The sequence below is a fragment of the Triticum dicoccoides genome, chromosome 4A, assembly GCF_002162155.2.
Source record: "Triticum dicoccoides isolate Atlit2015 ecotype Zavitan chromosome 4A, WEW_v2.0, whole genome shotgun sequence".
NCBI classification, from domain to species: domain Eukaryota; kingdom Viridiplantae; phylum Streptophyta; class Magnoliopsida; order Poales; family Poaceae; genus Triticum; species Triticum dicoccoides.
In genome coordinates this window covers 365,852,693-365,864,518 of record NC_041386.1, presented here as the reverse complement: position 1 = coordinate 365,864,518, position 11,826 = coordinate 365,852,693, and positions in this window count along the sequence as shown.

Sequence of the window (11,826 nt, the reverse complement as noted above, 5' to 3'; positions counted from 1 at the left end):
TTATGAGCTAACTAAGGTGAAATCGATAGTTTTTTTAGCTAACTTAGGTGAAATGGATCATTTATGAGCTAACTTAGTTGAAATGGATCCTTTATGAGCTAACTTAGGTGAAATGGATCGTTTATGAGCTAACTTAGTTGAAATGGATCATTTATGAGCTAACTTAGTTGAAATGGATCATTTATGAGCTAACTAAGGTGAAATGGATCGTTTATGAGCTAACTAAGGTGAAATGGATCATTTATTAGCTAACTAAGGTGAAATCGATAGTTTTTGAGCTAACTTAGGTGAAATGGATAATTTATGAGCTAACTTAGTTGAAATGGATCATTTATGAGCTAAATTAGGTGAAATGGATCATTTAAGAGCTAATTTATGTGAAATGGATCGTTTCTTAGCTAACTTAGGTGAAATGGATCGTTTCTGAGCTAACTTAGTGGAAATGGATCATTTATGAGCTAACTTAGTAAAAAGCATCATTTTAGAGATAACCTAGGTGTGATGGGTCATTCTAGAGCTATCCTAGGTAAGATGGGTCATATTGGAGGTAACCTAGGTGAAATGGGTCATTTTAAATCTAACGTAGGAAAATGGATAATTTAGGAGCTAAACTAGGTAAAATGGGTCATTTTAGAGCTAACTTGGATAAAATGGATCATTTATAAGCTAAATAAGTTAAAATGGGTCATTTTAGAGCTAACTTAGGTAAAATGGATGGTTTTGGAGGTCAGTAAGCTTATTAAGTCATACTGGAGGAAAAGAAGCTAACTCTAGGTCATTATGTTAAGCATATTTTAGGAAATAAAGCTAAGTCTAGGTCTTTATGCATTTGTTAAGCAAAACACAAGAGAAACTTACCGTGATCATGGAGGTGTAGGAGTGGGCTGGCTCGTGCCAGTAGCTGGAGAAGGATCGTGCGATACTTGTCTGGAGTTATGCTGCACCAAAGATCATTTCCAATGTCTCGTTAGCATGATGACACTCAAATGTTAAGACTAGCAAGTAATGTCCATTCAAATTAAACTCACCGTGGTCCCAGGAGCAATCACTGGCATCGGCGGAGCGGTCTGACCGGACTTCTCGCACACAGACTGAACATTTGGTTTTGACAACACAGTCATACTAGTTAGTAATGAGACAAACACTACATGAATGTTTTGGCTAATCTGCAAAAGAAACTTACCACAAGGAGATCGTACATGGCCCCTGCCTGCATGTCATTCCGTGCCCTCTCCACCTCCAACATCTTTGGCGTCCTCTCCTCCAACTCTCGTTGCGGCTCCGCCGCCTCCGCCAGAAGTTTCTCCGTTCTATCTCTCTCAATCTGTATAGCAGCCTGCAACACCACTCAAATTACCATTTGTAATCATTGATGCAAAAGGCTCCGGCACAATAAGGATCGGCAAAGAGCTACTTTGTCTTCTACTTTCGGCGGTTGATGGCAAAGGAGCCTTTGCCATCAGCAGCTGACGACAAAGAAAGCAGACGGCAATAATTACGATGTTAGTCCATTAGGTGGCTAACGGCAGCCTTTGCCATCCGCCGTTGATGGCAAAATTTGTCCGGCCTTTGCCGTCCCCCGAATGATGTCAGTTGGACGTCACTACACGGCAGGCCTTCGCCGTCCACGGCTCTAGGCAAAACCTTTTCCGTCCGCCGATGTAGGCAAACTGGCCAAATGGGTGAGTTCCCAAAACACACAGGTGGCCGCCGCGTGGCTGCTTTGTCGTCCGCGGCTGTTGGCATAGGTGCCTTTGCCGTCCGCCGCTATCGGCAAAGGTGGCTTTGCCATCGGTGGCTGATGGCAAAGATCTTGCTTTGCCTCTTTTTTTTCTTTTTTTAAATGCAACAATTTTGACAGCAAATATATATATGACCTATATATATATATTTCACAGGGCTATTTAACAGCAAACATATGACATATCCAGCACATAAGTTTCATCGTACATACATATATAGTTCCATCCATTCATACATAGCAAGTTCCATCAAGTTGCACATACACATTATTCCATCCATACATATTACAATGCAAGGTTTCATCAAGATAGCAAGTTCCATCATAGCAAGCTAGAAGAATACTTGAAGAGAATGAAAGAAAAAACAAGCACTCCATCATAACAAGCTAGCTTCCGTGAAGTGAATGAAATCTGCAAAATGGCAAATCAGAAAGTTAGAAAAAGGTTACTAGAATAAGAAGACTAAAAGAAGAAGACTAGAATAAGAACAAGACTAGAACAAGAAGTATATGTCATTTATGAGCTAACTTAGGTGAAATGGATCATATATCACCTAACTAAGTTGAAATGAGTCGTTTATGAGCTAACTAAGGTGAAATGGATCATTTATGAGCTAACTTTGGTGAAATGGATCGTTTATGAGCTAACTTAGTTGAAATGGATCAATTATGAGCTAACTTAGTTGAAATGGATCATTTATGAGCTAACGAAGGTGAAATGGATCGTTTATGAGCTAACCTAGGTGAAATGGATCGTTTATAAGCTAACTAAGGTGAAATGGATCCTTTATGAGCTAACTTAGGTGAAATGGATCGTTTATGAGCTAACTTAGTTGAAATGGATCATTTATGAGCTAACTTAGTTGAAGTCGATCGTTTATGAGCTAACTAAGGTGAAATGGATCGTTTATGAGCTAACTAAGGTGAAATGGATCGTTTATAAGCTAACTAAGGTGAAATGGATCGTTTTTTAGCTAACTTAGGTGAAATGGATCATTTATGGGCTAACTTAGTTGAAATTGATTGTTTATGAGCTAACTTAGGTGAAATGGATCATTTAAGAGCTAATTTAGGTGAAATGGATAGTTTTTGAGCTAACTTAGGTGAAATGGATCGTTTATGAGCTAACTTAGTGGAAATGGATCGTTTATGAGCTAACTTAGTAAAAAGCATCATTTTAGAGCTAACCTAGGTGTGATGGGTTATTTTGGAGCTAACCTAGGTAAGATGGGTCATTTTGGAGGTAACCTAGGTGAAATGGGTCATTTTAAAGCTAGCGTAGGTAAAATGGATAATTTAGGAGCTGAACTAGGTAAAATGGGTCATTTTAGAGCTAACTTGGATAAGATGGATCATTTATAAGCTAACTAAGGTAAAGTGGGTTATTTTGGATCTAACTTAGGTAAAATGGATCGTTTATGAGCTAACTAAGCTAATTATGCAATTGTTGACATAAGTAAGCTAAGTATAGATCTTTTTAGAGCTAACTTAGGTAAAATGGATGGTTTTGGAGGTCAGTAAGCTTATTAAGTCATATTGAAGGAAAAGAAGCTAACTCTAGGTCATTATGGTAAGCATATTGGAGGAAAGAAAGCTAAGTCTATGTCTTTATGCATTTGATAAGCAAAACACTAGAGAAACTTACCATGATCATGGAGGTGTAGGAGCAGGCTGGCTCGTGCCAGTAGCTGGAGAAGGATCGTGCGATGCTTGTCTGGAGTTACGCTGCACCAAAGATCATTTCCAATGTCTCGTTAGCATGATGACACTCAAATGTTAATACTAGCAATTAATGTCCATTCAAATTAAACTCACCGTGGTCCCAGGAGCAATCACTGGCATCGGGTGAGCGGTCTGACCGGACTTCTCGCACACAGACTGCACATTTGGTTTTCACAACTCAGTCATACTAGTTAGTAATGAGACAAACACTACATGAATGTTTTGGCTAATCTACAGAAGAAACTTACCAGAAGGAGCTCGTACATGGCCCTTGCCTGCATGTCATTCCGTGCCCTCTCCTCCTCCAACATCTTCGGCGTCCTCTCCTCCAACTCCCGTTGCCTCTCCGCCGCCACCGCCAGAAATTTCTCCGTTCTATCTCCCTCACTCTGTATAGCAGCCTGCAACACCACTCACATGACCATTTGTAATCATTGATGCAAAAGGCTCCGGCACAGTAAGGATCGGCAAAGAGCTAATTTGCCGTCTGCTTTCGGCGGCTGACGGGAAAGGAGCCTTTGACGTCCGCCGAATGATGTCAGCTGGACGTCACTACACGGCAGGCCTTTGCCGTCCACCGTATGATGTCAGCTGGACGTCACTACACGGCAGGCCTTTGTCGTCTGCGGCTGTAGGCAAAACCTTTGTCGTCCGCCGCTGTAGGCAAACTGGCCAAGTGGGTCAGTTCCCAGGACGCACAGGTGGCCGCCGCGTGGCTGCTTTGCCGTCCACGGCTGTTCGCAAAGGTGCCTTTGCCGTCCGCAGCTGTCGGCAAAGGTGGCTTTGCCATCAGTGGCTGACGGCAAAGATCCTGCTTTGCCTAATTTTTTTCTTTTTTTATGCAACAATTTTGACAGCAAATATATACATATATATATTTCACAGGGCTATTTAACAGCAAACATATGACATATCTAGCACATAAGTTTCATCGTGCATACATATATAGTTCCATCAATTCATACATAGCAAGTTCCATCAAGTTGCACATACACATTGTTCCATCCATACATATTACAATGCAATGTTTCATCAAGATAGCAAGTTCCAGATTAGCAAGCTGGAAGAATACTTGAAGAGAATGAAAGAAAAAACAAGCACTCCATCATAACAAGCTAGCTCCCGTGAAGTGAATGAAATCTGCAAAATGGCAAATAAGAAAGTTAGAAAAAGGTGACTAGAAGAAGAAGACTAAAAGAAGAAGACTAGAACAAGAAGAAGACTAGAACAAGAAGTATATGTCATTTATGAGCTAACTTTGGTGAAATGGATCATATATGAGCTAACTAAGTTGAAATGGGTCGTTTATGAGCTAACTAAGGTGAAATGGATCATTTTTGAGCTAACTTAGGTGAAATGGATCATTTATGAGCTAACTAAGGTGAAATGGATCGTTTATGAGGTGAAATGGATCATTTATGAGCTAACTAAGGTGAAATGGATCGTTTATGAGCTAACTAAGGTGAAATGGGTCATTTTTGAGCTAACTTAGGTGAAATGGATCATTTATGAGCTAACTTAGTTAAATGGATCGTTTATGAGCTAACTTAGGTGAAATGGATCATTTAAGAGCTAATTTAGGTGAAATGGATCGTTTTTGAGCTAACTTAGGTGAAATGGATTGTTTATGAGCTAACTTAGTGGAAATGGATCGTTTATGAGCTAACTTAGTAAAAAGCATCATTTTAGAGCTAATCTAGGTGTGATGGGTCATTTTGGAGCTAACCTAGGTAAGATGGGTCATTTTGGAGGTAACCTAGGTGACATGGGTCATTTTAAAGCTAGCGTAGGTAAAATGGATAATTTAGGAGCTAAACTAGGTTAAATGGGTCATTTTAGAGCTAACTTGGATAAAATTGATCATTTATTAGCTAACTAAGGTAAAATGGGTCATTTTAGAGCTAACTTAGGTAAAATGGATCTTTTATGAGCTAACTAAGCTAATTATGCAATTTTTGACATAAGTAAGCTAAGTATAGATCTTTTTAGAGCTAACTTAGGTAAAATGGATGGTTTTGGAGGTTAGTAAGCGGATTAAGTCATTTTGAAGGAAAAGAAGCTAACTCTAGGTCATTATGGTAAGCATATTGGAGGAAATAAAGCTAAGTCTAGGTCTTTATGCATTTGTTAAGCAAAACACTAGAGAAACTTACCATGATCATGGAGGTGTAGGAGTAGGCTGGCTCGTGCCAGTAGCTGGAGAAGGATCGTGCGATGGTTGTCTGGAGTTACGCTGCACCAGAGATCATTTTTAATGTCTCGTTAGCATGATGACACTCAAATGTTAAGACTAGGAATTATTGTCCATTCAAATTAAACTCACCGTGGTCCCAGGAGCAATCACTGGCATCGGTGGAGCGGTCTGACCGGACTTCTCGCACATAGACTGCACATTTGGTTTTGACAACTCAGTCATACTAGTTAGTAATGAGACAAACACTACATGAATGTTTTAGCTAATCTGCAGAAGAAACTTACCACAAGGAGCTCGTACATGGCCCTTGCCTGCATGTCATTCCGTGCCCCCTCCTCCTCCAACATCTTTGGCGTCCTCTCCTCCAACTCCCGTTGCCTCTCCGCCGCCACCGCCAGAAGTTTCTCCGTTCTATCTCTCTCACTCTGTATAGCAGCCAGCAACACCACTCACATGACCATTTGTAATCATTGATGCAAAAGGCTCCGGCACAATAAGGATCGACAAAGAGCTACTTTGCCGTCTGCTTTCGGTGGCTGACAGGAAAGGAGCCTTTGCCATCAGCAGTTGACGGCAAAGAAAGCATACGGCAATAATTACGCTGTTAGTCCGTTAGGTGGCTAACGGCAGCCTTTACCGTCTGCGGCTGATGGCAAAATTTGTCCGGCCTTTGCCATCCGCTGAATGATGTCAGCTGGACGTCACTACACGGCAGGCCTTTGTCGTCCGCCGAATGATGTCAGCTGGACGTCACTACACGACAGGCCTTTGCCGTCTGCGGCTGTAGGCAAAACCTTTGTCGTCCGCCGCTGTAGGCAAACTGGCCAAATGGGTCAGTTCCCAGGACGCACAGGTGGCCGCCGCGTGGCTGCTTTGCCGTCCGCGGCTGTTGGCAAAGGTGCCTTTGCCGTCCGCCGCTGTCGGCAAAGGTGGCTTTGCCATCAGTGGCTGATGGCAAAGATCCTGCTTTGCCTCATTTTTTTCTTTTTTTAGATGCAACAATTTCGACAGCAAATATATATATATATATATATATATATATATATATATATATATATATATATCACAGGGCTATTTAACAGCAAACATATGCATATCCAGCACATAAGTTTCATCGTACATACATATATAGTTCCATCTATTCATACATAGCAAGTTCCATCAAGTTGCACATACACATTGTTCCATCCATACATATTACAATGCAATGTTTCATCAAGATAGCAAGTTCCAGATTAGCAAGCTGGAAGAATACTTGAAGAGAATGAAATAAAAAACAAGCACTCCATCATAACAAGCTAGCTCCCGTGAAGTGAATGAAATCTGCAAAATGGCAAATAAGAAAGTTAGAAAAAGGTGACTAGAAGAAGAAGACTAAAAGACGAAGACTAGAACAAGAAGAAGACTAGAACAAGAAGACTAGAACAAGAAGTATATGTCATTTATGAGCTAACTTAGGTGAAATGGATCATATATGAGCTAACTAAGTTGAAATGGGTCGTTTATGAGCTAACTAAGGTGAAATGGATCATTTATGAGTTAACTTAGGTGAAATGGATCATTTATGAGCTAACTTAGTTGAAATGGATCATTTATGAGCTAACTTAGTTGAAATGGATCGTTTATGAGCTAACTAAGGTGAAATGGATCGTTTATGAGGTGAAATGGATCGTTTATGAGCTAACTAAGGTGAAATGGATCCTTTATGAGCTAACTTAGGCGAAATGGATCGTTTATGAGAATACTTAGTTGAAATGGATCATTTATGAGCTAACTTAGTTGAAGTCGATCGTTTATGAGCTAACTAAGGTGAAATGGATCGTTTATGAGCTAACTAAGGTGAAATGGATCGTTTATGATCTAACTAAGGTGAAATGGATCGTTTTTGAGCTAACTTAGGTGAAATGGATTATTTATGAGCTAACTTAGTTAAATGGATCATTTATGATCTAACTTAGGTGAAATGGATCATTTAAGAGCTAATTTAAGTGAAATGCATCGTTTTTGAGCTAACTTAGGTGAAATGGACCATTTATGAGCTAACTTAGTGGAAATGGATTGTTTATGAGCTAACTTAGTAAAAAGCATCATTTTAGAGCTAACCTAGGTGTGATGGGTCATTTTGGAGCTAATCTAGGTAAGATGGGTCATTTTGGAGGTAACCTAGATGAAATGGGTCATTTTAAAGCTAGCGTAGGTAAAATGGATAATTTAGGAGCTAAACTAGGTAAAATGGGTCATTTTAGAGCTAACTTGGATAAAATTGATCATTTATTAGCTAACTAAGGTAAAATGGGTCATTTTAGAGCAAACTTAGGTAAAATGGATCGTTTATGAGCTAACTAAGCTAATTATGCAATTTTTGACATAAGTAAGCTAACTATAGATCTTTTTAGAGCTAACTTAGGTAAAATGGATGGTTTTGGAGGTCAGTAAGCTTATTAAGTCATTTTGAAGGAAAAGAAGCTAACTCTAGGTCATTATGGTAAGCATATTGGAGGAAATAAAGCTAAGTCTAGGTCTTTATGCATTTGTTAAGCAAAACACTAGAGAAACATACCATGATCATGGAGGTGTAGGAGCAGGCTGGCTCGTGCCAGTAGCTGGAGAAGGATCGTGCGATGCTTGTCTGGAGTTACGCTGCACCAAAGATCATTTCCAATGTCTCGTTAGCATGATGACACTCAAATGTTAAGACTAGCAATTAATGTCCATTCAAATTAAACTCACCGTGGTCCCAGGAGCAATCACTGGCATCGGTGGAGCGGTCTGACCGGACTTCTCGCACACAGACTGCACATTTGGGTTTGACAACTCAGTCATACTAGTTAGTAATCAAACAAACACTACATGAATGTTTTGGCTAATCTACAGAAGAAACTTACCACAAGGAGCTCGTACATGGCCCTTGCCTGCATGTCATTATGTGCCCTCTCCTCCTCCAACATCTTCGGCGTCCTCTCCTCCAACTCCCGTTGCCTCTCCGCCGCCACCACCAGAAGTTTCTCCGTTCTATCTCTCTCACTCTGTATAGCAGCCTGCAACACCACTCACATGACCATTTGTAATCATTGATGCAAAAGGCTCCGGCATAGTAAGGATCGGCAAAGAGCTACTTTGTCGTCTGCTTTCGGCGGCTGACGGGAAAGGAGCCTTTGCCATCAGCAGCTGACGGCAAAGAAAGCAGACGGCAATAATTACGCTGTTAGTCTGTTAGGTGGCTAACGGCAGCCTTTGCAGTCCACGGCTGATAGCAAAATTTGTCCGGCCTTTGCCGTCCGCCAAATGATGTCAGCTGGACGTCACTACACGGTAGGCCTTTGTCGTCCGCCAAATGATGTCAGCTGGACGTCACTACACGGCAGGCATTTGCCGTCTGCGGCTGTAGGCAAAACCTTTGCCGTCCGTCGCTGTAGGCAAACTGGCCAAATGGGTCAGTTCCCAGGACGCACAGGTGGCCGCCGCGTGGCTACTTTGCCGTCCGCGGCTGTTGGCAAAGGTGCCTTTGCCGTCCGCCACTGTCGGCAAAGGTGCTTTGCCATCAGTGGCTGATGGCAAAGATCCTGCTTTGCCTCATTTTTTTCTTTTTTTAGATGCAACAATTTCGACAGCAAATATATATATATATATATATATATATATATATATATATATATATATATATATATATATATATATATATATATTTCACAGGGCTATTTAACAGCAAACATATGACATATCCAGCACATAAGTTTCATCGTACATACATATATAGTTCCATCAATTCATACATAGCAAGTTCCATCAAGTTGCACATACACATTGTTCCATCCATACATATTACAATGCAAAGTTTCATCAAGATAGCAAGTTCCAGATTAGCAAGCTGGAAGAATACTTGAAGAGAATGAAAGAAAAAACAAGCACTCCATCATAACAAGCTAGCTCCCATGAAGTGAATGAAATCTGCAAATTGGCAAATAAGAAAGTTAGAAAAAGGTGACTAGAAGAAGAAGACTAAAAGAAGAAGACTAGAACAAGAAAAAGACTAGAACAAGAAGACTAGAACAAGAAGTATATGTCATTTATGAGCTAACTTTGGTGAAATGGATCATATATATGAGCTAACTAAGTTGAACTGGGTCGTTTATGAGCTAAATAAGGTGAAATGGATCATTTATGAGCTAACTTAGGTGAAATGGATCATTTATGAGATAAATTAGTTGAAATGGATCATTTATGACCTAACTTAGTTGAAATGGATCGTTTATGAGCTAACTAAGGTGAAATGGATCGTTTATGAGGTGAAATGGATCCTTTATGAGCTAACTAAGTTGAAATGGATCCTTTATGAGCTAACTTAGATGAAATGGATCGTTTATGAGCTAACTTAGTTGAAATGGATCATTTATGAGCTAACTTAGTTGAAGTCGATTGTTTATGAGCTAACTAAGGTGAAATGGATCGTTTATGAGCTAACTAAGGTGAAATGGATCGTTTATGAGCTAACTAAGGTGAAATGGGTCGTTTTTGAGCTAACTTAGGTGAAATGCATCATTTATGAGCTAACTTAGTTAAATGGATCGTTTATGAGCTAACTTAGGTGAAATGGATCATTTAAGAGCTAATTTAGGTGAAATGGATCGTGTTTGAGCTAACTTAGGTGAAATGGATCGTTTATGAGCTAACTTAGTGGAAATGGATCGTTTATGAGCTAACTTAGTAAAAAAACATCATTTTAGAGCTAACCTAGGTGTGATGGGTCATTTTGGAGCTAACCTAGGTAAGATGGGTCATTTTGGAGGTAACCTAGGTGAAATGGGTCATTTTAAAGCTAGCGTAGGTAAAATGGATAATTTAGGAGCTAAACTAGGTAAAATGGGTCATTTTAGAGCTAACTTGGATAAAATTGATCATTTATTAGCTAACTAAGGTAAAATGGGTCATTTTAGAGCTAACTTAGGTAAAATGGATCGTTTATGAGCTAACTAAGCTAATTATGCAATTTTTTACATAAGTAAGCTAAGTATAGATCGTTTTAGAGCTAACTTAGGTAAAATGGATGGTTTTGGAGGTCAGTAAGCTTATTAAGTCATTTTGGAGGAAAAGAAGCTAACTCTAGGTCATTACGGTAAGCATATTGGAGGAAATAAAAGCTAAGTCTAGGTGTTTATGCATTGGTTAAGCAAAACACTAGAGAAACTTACCGTTATCATGGAGGTATAGGAGCGGGCTGGCTCGTGCTAGTAGCTGGGGAAGGATCGTGCGATGCTTGTCTGGAGTTACACTGCACCAAAGATCATTTCCAATGTCTCGTTAGCATGATGACACTCAAATGTTAAGACTAGCAAGTAATGTCCATTCAAATTAAACTCACCATGGTCCCAGGAGTAATCACTGGCATCGGCGAAACGGTTTGACCGGACTTCCCACTCACAGACTGCACATTTGGTTTTGACAACTCGGTCATACTAGTTAGTAATGAGACAAACACTACATGAATGTTTTGGCTAATCTGTAGAAGAAACTTACCACAAGGAGCTCGTACATGGCCCTTGCCTGCATGTGATTCCGTGCCCTCTCCTCTTCCAACATCTTTGGCGTCCTCTCCTCCAACTTCTGTTGCCTCTCCGCGGCCTCCGCTAGAAGTTTCCCCGTTCTATCTCTCTCACTCTGTATAGCAGCCTGCAACACCAGTCACATGACCATTTGTAATCATTGATGCAAAAGGCTCTGACATAGTAAGGATCGACAAAGAGCTACTTTGCCGTCTACTTTCGGCGGCTGACGGAAAAGAAAGCAGACGGCAATAATTACGTTGTTAGTCCGTTAGGTGGCTAATGGCAGCCTTTGCCCTCCGCTGCTGATGGCAAAATTTGTTCGGCCTTTGCCATCCGCCGAATGATGTCAGCTGGACGTCACTACACGGCAGGCCTTGGCCGTCCGCGGCTGTAGGCAAAACCTTTGCCGTCCGCCGCTGTAGGTAAACTGGCCAAATGGGTCAGTTTCCTAGGACGCACAGGTGGCTGCCGCGTTGCTGCTTTGACGTCCGCGGCTGTTGGCAAAGGTGCCTTTGCCGACTGCCGCTGTCGGCAAAGGTGGCTTTGCCATCAGTGGCTGACGGCAAAGATCCTGCTTTGCCTCATTTTTTTCTTTTTTTAAATGCAACAATTTTGACAGCAAATAT